Raw genomic sequence first — 7,843 nt, 5'->3', positions numbered from 1 at the left:
ATATATATATATATAGTTATTAGATAATGGTTTTAGTTTATCACTTTCGTTCTATTGCTCATTATATATGTTTTCCCTCTATTTCAAGAAGATTTTGATTATCTGTGTTATTTGCGCCTGGGCTTGTTTCGAAAGAGACGTGTTTGATTGTTTTGTTTTTTTTTTTTCAGTTCTATATTTTGGGCTTCTATTAGCTGTGTCAATTTGTGCTTTTGATTGGGTTTTTTGTTGCTGAATTTCATATATTTTTGTATGAAGGTTTGAATAAAAACCTTAATGTTTAACAGTGTCTTACTAAAAGTGAAGAGTCCAAGCTAAGCAAGGATGACTTTAGCATGTGCTCTGCAACCAAAATGTAGAAGAGGTCCATGACTCCTGTGTGCGGCTGCGAGCTGCTGTAATTAGATCCCACAACCAATGTCTCCCCATCCCTTATTTTACTGGTATGTGTTTTTCACAATGACATATGTTTTTGACTCACGCACTGATCTTTAGCATACTGTATTAAAGTTAGTCTTTTTTGATTCATGAAACATGCACTACAAGCTGTGGCAGCTCTAGAAATTTCATTTGCAAACTGAATTTTTAATTTCAATATTTGCTTCTGAACATTGAAGTTTAGTTTTTGAGGAGCTAATGGAACACGTGAAGGAAAAGGAGGAGAAAGAAGCTAAAAGGTGTAAACGTCTTGCAGATGATTTCTTTCATCTCTTATCTTCTATCAAGGTCAAGGTGCAGCAGGTTGTGTGCCAACCTAAGATTTTTTGTGTTATATTTTTTATACTCTTTTTTTCCTGCACTATTGCCATTTTTCCTACATATCCTGTTTTAGGAGGTGAAGAGAAGGACACACTTTATTCATCAATCTGATTCATTATTTTTTACAGGAGATAACTCCATCTTCTAAATGGGAGGACTGTAAATCACTTCATGAAGTTAGTTCAGAGTACAGGTACCATTTTTTAATAACCTGAACCTCGATTCCTTTTTAGTCCAAATAGTTGTTATTGCTATCAAGGGTTTAGGGAAAATGAAGGAAGTTTTAAAGGAACTAGGATTACAAATATAAAGTGAGGTGTACGTATCTCAATTGAATTGAATATGTTTGCTATAGCTCTCTCAGAGTTATCCTAGTTGCTATAGCAAACATATTCAATTCAATTGAGATATTTACACCTCACTTTATATTTTTAATCCTTGTTCTTTTCTAACTGTCTATTGCATGATTATGTTACAACTCTTGTTCAGTGCTATTGGTGAAGAGAGCTCTTGCAAGGAGATAATCGATAAACACATATCATTTGCACAACCTTCTGGAATTTTATTATCTCCTGGTATTATAACACTTCGACACATTTCAAAACTTTCTATCATCATTTAAGAATATCATTTTTCAAAGGTCCATGTCCCTCTTCTAATTCAAACCACACAAGCTTGTTGACTCCAATTTAGTTACTGTTTTCTAATGAATTTTACCATCTTACTTTCAATTTGGCTATTGTACTTTGACGTTTTCAGCTTTTGTCAGTTGTCATGTATAAATTTTAAATGCAGGAAGCTCGCAGTAAGTTTAGTGTTGAAACTGAGCCTGAAACTGCAGTTCTTGTTAATATGTACCCCCTATTTACTTCAACACATTAGTCCCTTGATCTTGTTCTTCCATTTCTGTGGCTGAAAATCAATTAAGGAGAAAAATATTAAGGGTTCTTGACCCAAAGCACAAAAATAGACTAAAACTATTCCATTTACCCCAGCAACAAAATTTTATTCCCACTAACACAATTTAAGATAAAATGACAGTTTTAACCTTGATTTAATTAATAAATTACAAATGCCCTCTCTCCTATCTCTCTCCCTCCCTCACCGGCGATTTCTTCTGCCTCCTCTCTCTCTCTCTCTCCCCTCTCTCTCTCTCTCTCTCTCGCGGCCAGCGCACGGCCTTCAGCTCAGTCTCTGGTCTAGATGGCCGGCGGTGAGACGAGGCCGACGATCACGTCGACGGAGGTGATACATCGGTGAAGGTGCAGATCCAATCGACGACCTCAAACGCTGCTTTGTCGTTTCGCAGCAAAACGAACCCGAATTGCACGGAGACGACGGCCTGGCCTTTATGGTTGACGAGCTCCGCAGGCTACGATTCGAGGAACTCCGGCGCGAGGTCCCCGTCGCGACGTTTCAACCATGTTACCGTTGGTTGACGAGCTCCGCAGGCTACGCCGAGAAGCCGCTGGAGGCCTTGAAGGAGATTCAGTCGCTTGTGCTGCCGGTGAGCATTGGCCTTTTGCTATCACTTTGATCTTCAAATGGGCTTTTTGGGCCTTTGTTGTTGCTCGTGCTCGTGTCGCTGGAGGAATTGAATTGGAGGAAGAGTGCGTCGTAGTGATATGAAAATGAGGTGTTGCGACGTGTCTGCAATTGGATTCGAAGGATATGAAAAGAGACTCAAGGTATGTTTCTTCGAGCCAGGTGGTCATGATGCAAATGAAGTGTAGAACCAAAAAGAGAAGAAAGTTGAAAGTCTGGCGGAACTGCAAAACAAAAATATGGGCTTGAAACTCTAATAAAGGGTGCTATTATTTATTCTTCTTTTGTCTGTTTTTTTTTTTTAAGTAACTGGACAGAAGGAAAGAAAAAAAAAAGGGTCCTTGAATGTCTATTGCCCTCTAATAGACGTCTATTACCCCTCTATTGGAGGGCAATAGACGGCTATTGGGGGGCAATAGACGTTTTGAATTTATGTAATCTCTTTGTTTTTTTTCTGTAATCAAAGTTTTATTTGTCTAAATTTAGGGAGATTAGTTCTCATTTTGGCAACTGAAAGTCCTATTGGGGGGCAATAGACGTCTATTAGGGGGCAATACATGGATGATAGTCGTCTATTGGGGGGCAATACATGGCTGATAGTCGTCTATTGGGGGGCAATACATGGCTGATAGTCATCTATTGGGGGGCAATACATGGTTGATAGTCGTCTATTGGGGGGCAATAGACGTCTATTGGGGGGCAATAGACGTCTATTGGGGGCAAAAAAACTTTCCGGTGAGATTTTCAGCAAATTCCGGAGGCCGATAGCCGGTGACCGGAATCCGGCGACCGTTGACCGGAATCCGGCGACCGTTGACCGGAATCCGGTGGCCGGTCACCGGGTTCCGGCGGCCGGTCACCGGACTCCGGCGGTCGGTGACCGGGCTCCGGCGAAGTCTCCCATGGTTTCTCTCTCTAAGTAACAAAGGGGTAAGGGTAAAATGGTATTAAAAAAATTAAAAAACAAAAAAAAAATCTTAATGGGGTATTAGGGAATACCTCCTTAGAGTGTTTTGGGTAAGAGAGAATTAAAAAAACTTAATGGGGTAAGTGGGAAAAAAATCTCTAAAAATGGTGTAAATGGACAAAACCCCAAATATTAAATCTCGCTGCTTAAAAATAATCTATGTGCTTTAATGTTAATGTTATAATACTACATCATAGATTTGGTTCAACTTTGCTTGTGAGCTTGAAACAAAAGTCATCTTCTATTTTTGCTTCTGGCCATCAATATCCAAATGCTAAAGAGTGTATTTAAGGATGGTAGATAATGGCTTACCTCACATGGTAACTCTTTATTTGTTTGAAGACATGAATTTGTTAACAATTTATTTATCTTTTCTTGATTGTTTCATGCAGCCTGCATATAACAAGGATGATTTCTTTGACACAATTTAATGTAGTTCTCTTAACCGTGGAGCAAGAAATGGACATAGGTTTTCTGAGAGAATGAGGACAGATAGTGAGGTTTGCCAATTTATATGAATTTTTATTTATGATTACCAAGTGACAAGTCATAGCTGGGGGATGTGCTTATCTAATTAAATTTTTTTTTTTGGCAGACATTTGGCAATTTCCAGCAGAGATCTAATCTTGGTTATGGCGGCTATGGTCCTGGCCATAATAGCAACTTAACCACATTGAGGCTACCCTACCATTAAAGCTACATGCCTTGCAGTAAACATGATATGATGGCAAGTTCTTTTGCCCTCCCTCTTCTTCCTTTTACAATCTCTTTTTAGAAAGTTATTCTCTGTGCTATAAGGGTTCAGTTTATGTATTGGAAGCAGCTCTAGTGAGACAGTTGAATTTCAAACCATCTTTTAAGTCACTGGAGTTGTAAACGTAAATAGCTCAAATGGTTTTGTGATTGAATACCTTGTTTCTTGCAGGTGATTCCTTTGCCTCTTCCCCCTAGTGACACATCAACCAAAAGAATAGTATAGATAGATGGAACTAGTGAACAAATTGAAGTTGCTAAATAGCTGGTGAACTGCATAGATGTTTTTTCAAGTACAAAATAGATATATATTCTGTTAGTCATCTGACCTTAACTGATCAAAATTCTTAACATTATGATGTTGTGGTGGTATTATATGTATTGTTATTAACTTATTATCCGGGATCTCAAACTAATATGGAACTAGATTTGTAATGCTTTAAACTACAGAGTTTATTGATGTTGATTGACTGAATACAATCTCATGTATTGGTATGCAATGAAATACAATCATAGTTGGCATTGCATTCAAAAGCCCTAACAAAAAAATGATATGGCTGTCTTGATTTTCTATTTTTCATTTTTCATTTTTCTTTATCCGAAGCATATGAAAACTCCATTTTTCATTTCCCTATAGTAGTGTTGGTCTTTCCTGGATATATGTAATTTAATAGATTAGATTTGATAGGTGGTATTTCTGCATTGATATACCATGTTTTCAATTTCAGTACTGGGAGGACCATTCATAAAACATCATTTGACAGTCAAGTTACCGCTATGGACCATGCTCACACTGGACCGATCATTTTCTGTGGAGATGGGACGGTGTGTTATGGCCTATATTCATTGGCAGTTTTTTTTTTTATATATATTTTTTTATGAACTTGCATAACTTTTACTGATGTAGTCTATTGGATAATTTGTTGCAGGGGTTTATATATTCTGTCAGTATGAATTCTCACACAGGAGTATTATCCCGCTCTCATCGGCATCGAAGTAGCAGCAGGCAGAAATCTCCAGTCACAACTGTGGAGTCCCGAAGTTTTTCTCTGTTGGCTCGGGGCCCTGTGTTGCTGACATGTACTCAAGATGGAAGTTTGTCTTTCTTCAGGTTTGGTCGCAGAACTCGACGTTTTTTTACTTCCATTGTTTTTTTTTTTTTTTTAAATACTGACAAGATGATTGGTTTGTCGTAGTGTTGCGCTGGAAATACAAGGTTATTTGGCTCTTCATTGCTCACTCAAATTAACTCCACGAATATACAATATCCGGGCTCTTCATGGGTTATGGAAGCTGCAGTAGTTATGGCACTTGTCCTTGCTAATGGGGGAGTAAGTAGTCTTAAACTAGCTATGCACTTCCAATTCAGGTCAAATTAAATATGAAGTGTAACTTATTCTGGAATGAAATGATATTCCAAGGTGAAGGTCCTGACTGGCAAGACTTTGTTGGGATTATTGTCCTATTAATAATCAATTCAACCATTAGTTTTGTAGAGGAGAATAATGCGGGAAATGCTGCATCAGCTCTTATGGAACGTTTATCTCCAAAGACAAGGGTATGTCTCTTTGATTGATGCCTTCCGCTCACAGATTTTGGCTATGACAGTTTTATGAGGTCTGCTGGTCATGTTTTTCTATAAATTAAGGTAGATCTTTTATTTGTAGCTTGTATCTTTTCTGCAGATGAGTTAAATGCCTCACTAAGCTGCACATGAGTTAAATGCAGACGAGTAGACCACCTACCAGATTTGCAGCAAAGGTTTTTGTTCTTTTTTCTGCAATATCTTGTTCCTCATTGAGAATGAAGACTAGTTGCTCTTGTAATATGCAGCATAAGTCTATATGGGGGTCAAGAAAGATTTGTGTCTCTGCAATGGGTCAGCAGGTTTGTGTCTCTGCAAGCTCACTGGCCATTCCGTTTTCTATGACCACTTCTATGATTTGGGTGATTCCGTTCATGATCAGATTGTGAAACTAGTACAGCAGTATAGCTAGCTAGTTCCTTTATTAACTTGTGTCTAGTAGAAATTTTTCATTCATTAAGCATTTAGACTTGTCTTCAGATCCAGATTAGTATATATGAGTTATTTTGAACTGAAGTTCATGATTAAGTTTGTGTACATGAGATACTAGTGGATTAATGGAAATTGCAATGAATGATTTTGAATGTGGATTTTATGGTTTCATACTTTCATTAATGGGCAATTTTAATTTCCAGAATGCATGCATACCAATTGTACAGGGGACTACTAAAATGTGTCATCACAAACTGCAAGCTACAACAAAAGCACACCAAAATGTGTGGTTGCAGCTGCACAGTGTATAACAACAACAAATAAGTGTGATTGGACGTGATTACAGACAATATAAAACACGTACTATTAGTGGTCCTTGTTATATTCAGACCACAAAAATTTGTCGTCTAAATAATCTCAAACGACAGTAAATTGTCGTCGTAATGAGATTGACATAACAGAAATCTATTGTCTAAACCATTTCCCAACATCACATATGTATAATTGAAAAATCTTTCACACAACACTTAAATGTCATACAAATCAACCATAGAACGACACTTAATTGTCCTCTGATACACTTTACGACCACATATAATTGTCGTGTAAAGTAAATTAGCACAACCTTTAAGTGTTGTTGTATGAGAGAAGACACTACATATGAGTCTTCATATTTCTTATTTAAGGGCATTCAGACCACACAAATAAGTCTTGCAATATGCTTCACAGAATAGTATTTCAAAAAATATGTCATTGTTTTGTTTATCAGACAATACAAAACCGTTGTTTGAATGCTTTTAAAGAAACAGATCACAATGTTCCCAAAATGCAAAACTCATCAGACGACACATTTTTTATGTCGTCTGAAAATTCAGACGACAGAAGAGTTCTGTCGTTCGATACGCCCAAGACACGACATCGTACTAGACGACACATTTTGGTTCGTTCAGACGACAGAACAGTTCTGTTGTCTGAAGACCTTTTTGACATAGTGGCAAATCCAATAAACCTAGGTAGCTAATTAGGTTGTCAAAGGCGGGCTTTTAATTTTTGCTTTATGAATCAGACAACATAAAGACGAAGTTTTGTTGTCTGATTGTGAACAAATTAAACCTCAGCTAAGGTTCCAAAGAGGGAAAAGTTCCCGCTATAATATGCAACCAAAGTAACATGCTAGACAATGCTCATTCACACAACGGAAACAACTCATTTGGTTGTCTGATTATCAATTTGGTGCTATATTTCAATCAAAACTCGGAGGTTTTTGGGGGGCTCGAGTGCCATTTTGGGCCAAATAAAGGCACATTCAATATTTCCCACTTCATCACACAACAAAAAGTCAAAAACCGTTGTATCATGCTTTGCATGGTACTCTCATACAACAGATATAACTATACTGTTGTGCTATATAATACCAATTTGGAGCCAAATTTGAGTCGATCTGGGAGGGAAATCTGCCGCTATTTTTTTTTATGATTCAGACAACAGATTATTCTTGTAACCGTTGTGCAATGACCTTCTAAACAAAAACTTCAGAATTTTAACCACCTTATACAACGTAAGTTTACTAAACATGTTGTGTGATTCACTTTTCTTCATCACACAACACATTTTTTTTTTTCGTTGTGCAAAAAGTGTTGTCTGATAACAAAATTGGTGTAGTGTGGGAAAGTGATTGTGCTCAAGTTAATGAAGCTTAGCGCTACTGCTTTTAGCACATGCGACATCTCATTTTCCTTAAAGAGCGAGCAAATTGATTCCAAGTGCAAATCCAAACTCAAAATGTAATTCATATGCAAGAC

At 37.5% G+C, this 7,843-nt stretch overlaps 2 long non-coding RNA genes across 2 annotated transcripts; both read left to right on the top strand.

Moving 5' to 3' along the window:
- Positions 1-619: 619 nt before the first annotated feature.
- LOC133744385 (uncharacterized) lies at positions 620-4,442 on the top strand. The gene is made up of 4 exons (XR_009863418.1): positions 620-741; positions 888-952; positions 3,664-3,771; positions 3,867-4,442. It is a non-coding gene; the product is annotated as an uncharacterized LOC133744385 (long non-coding RNA).
- Positions 4,443-4,604: 162 nt separating this feature from the next.
- Positions 4,605-6,210, top strand: LOC133744380 (uncharacterized). Its single transcript, XR_009863417.1, has 5 exons — positions 4,605-4,849; positions 4,954-5,135; positions 5,221-5,355; positions 5,513-5,582; positions 5,710-6,210. It is a non-coding gene; the product is annotated as an uncharacterized LOC133744380 (long non-coding RNA).
- Positions 6,211-7,843: the final 1,633 nt, after the last annotated feature.

The sequence above is a fragment of the Rosa rugosa genome, chromosome 1, assembly GCF_958449725.1.
Source record: "Rosa rugosa chromosome 1, drRosRugo1.1, whole genome shotgun sequence".
Lineage (NCBI taxonomy): Eukaryota > Viridiplantae > Streptophyta > Magnoliopsida > Rosales > Rosaceae > Rosa > Rosa rugosa.
The sequence above is the reverse complement of the archived record's forward strand: the minus strand, read 5'-3'. Positions and strand labels throughout refer to the sequence as shown.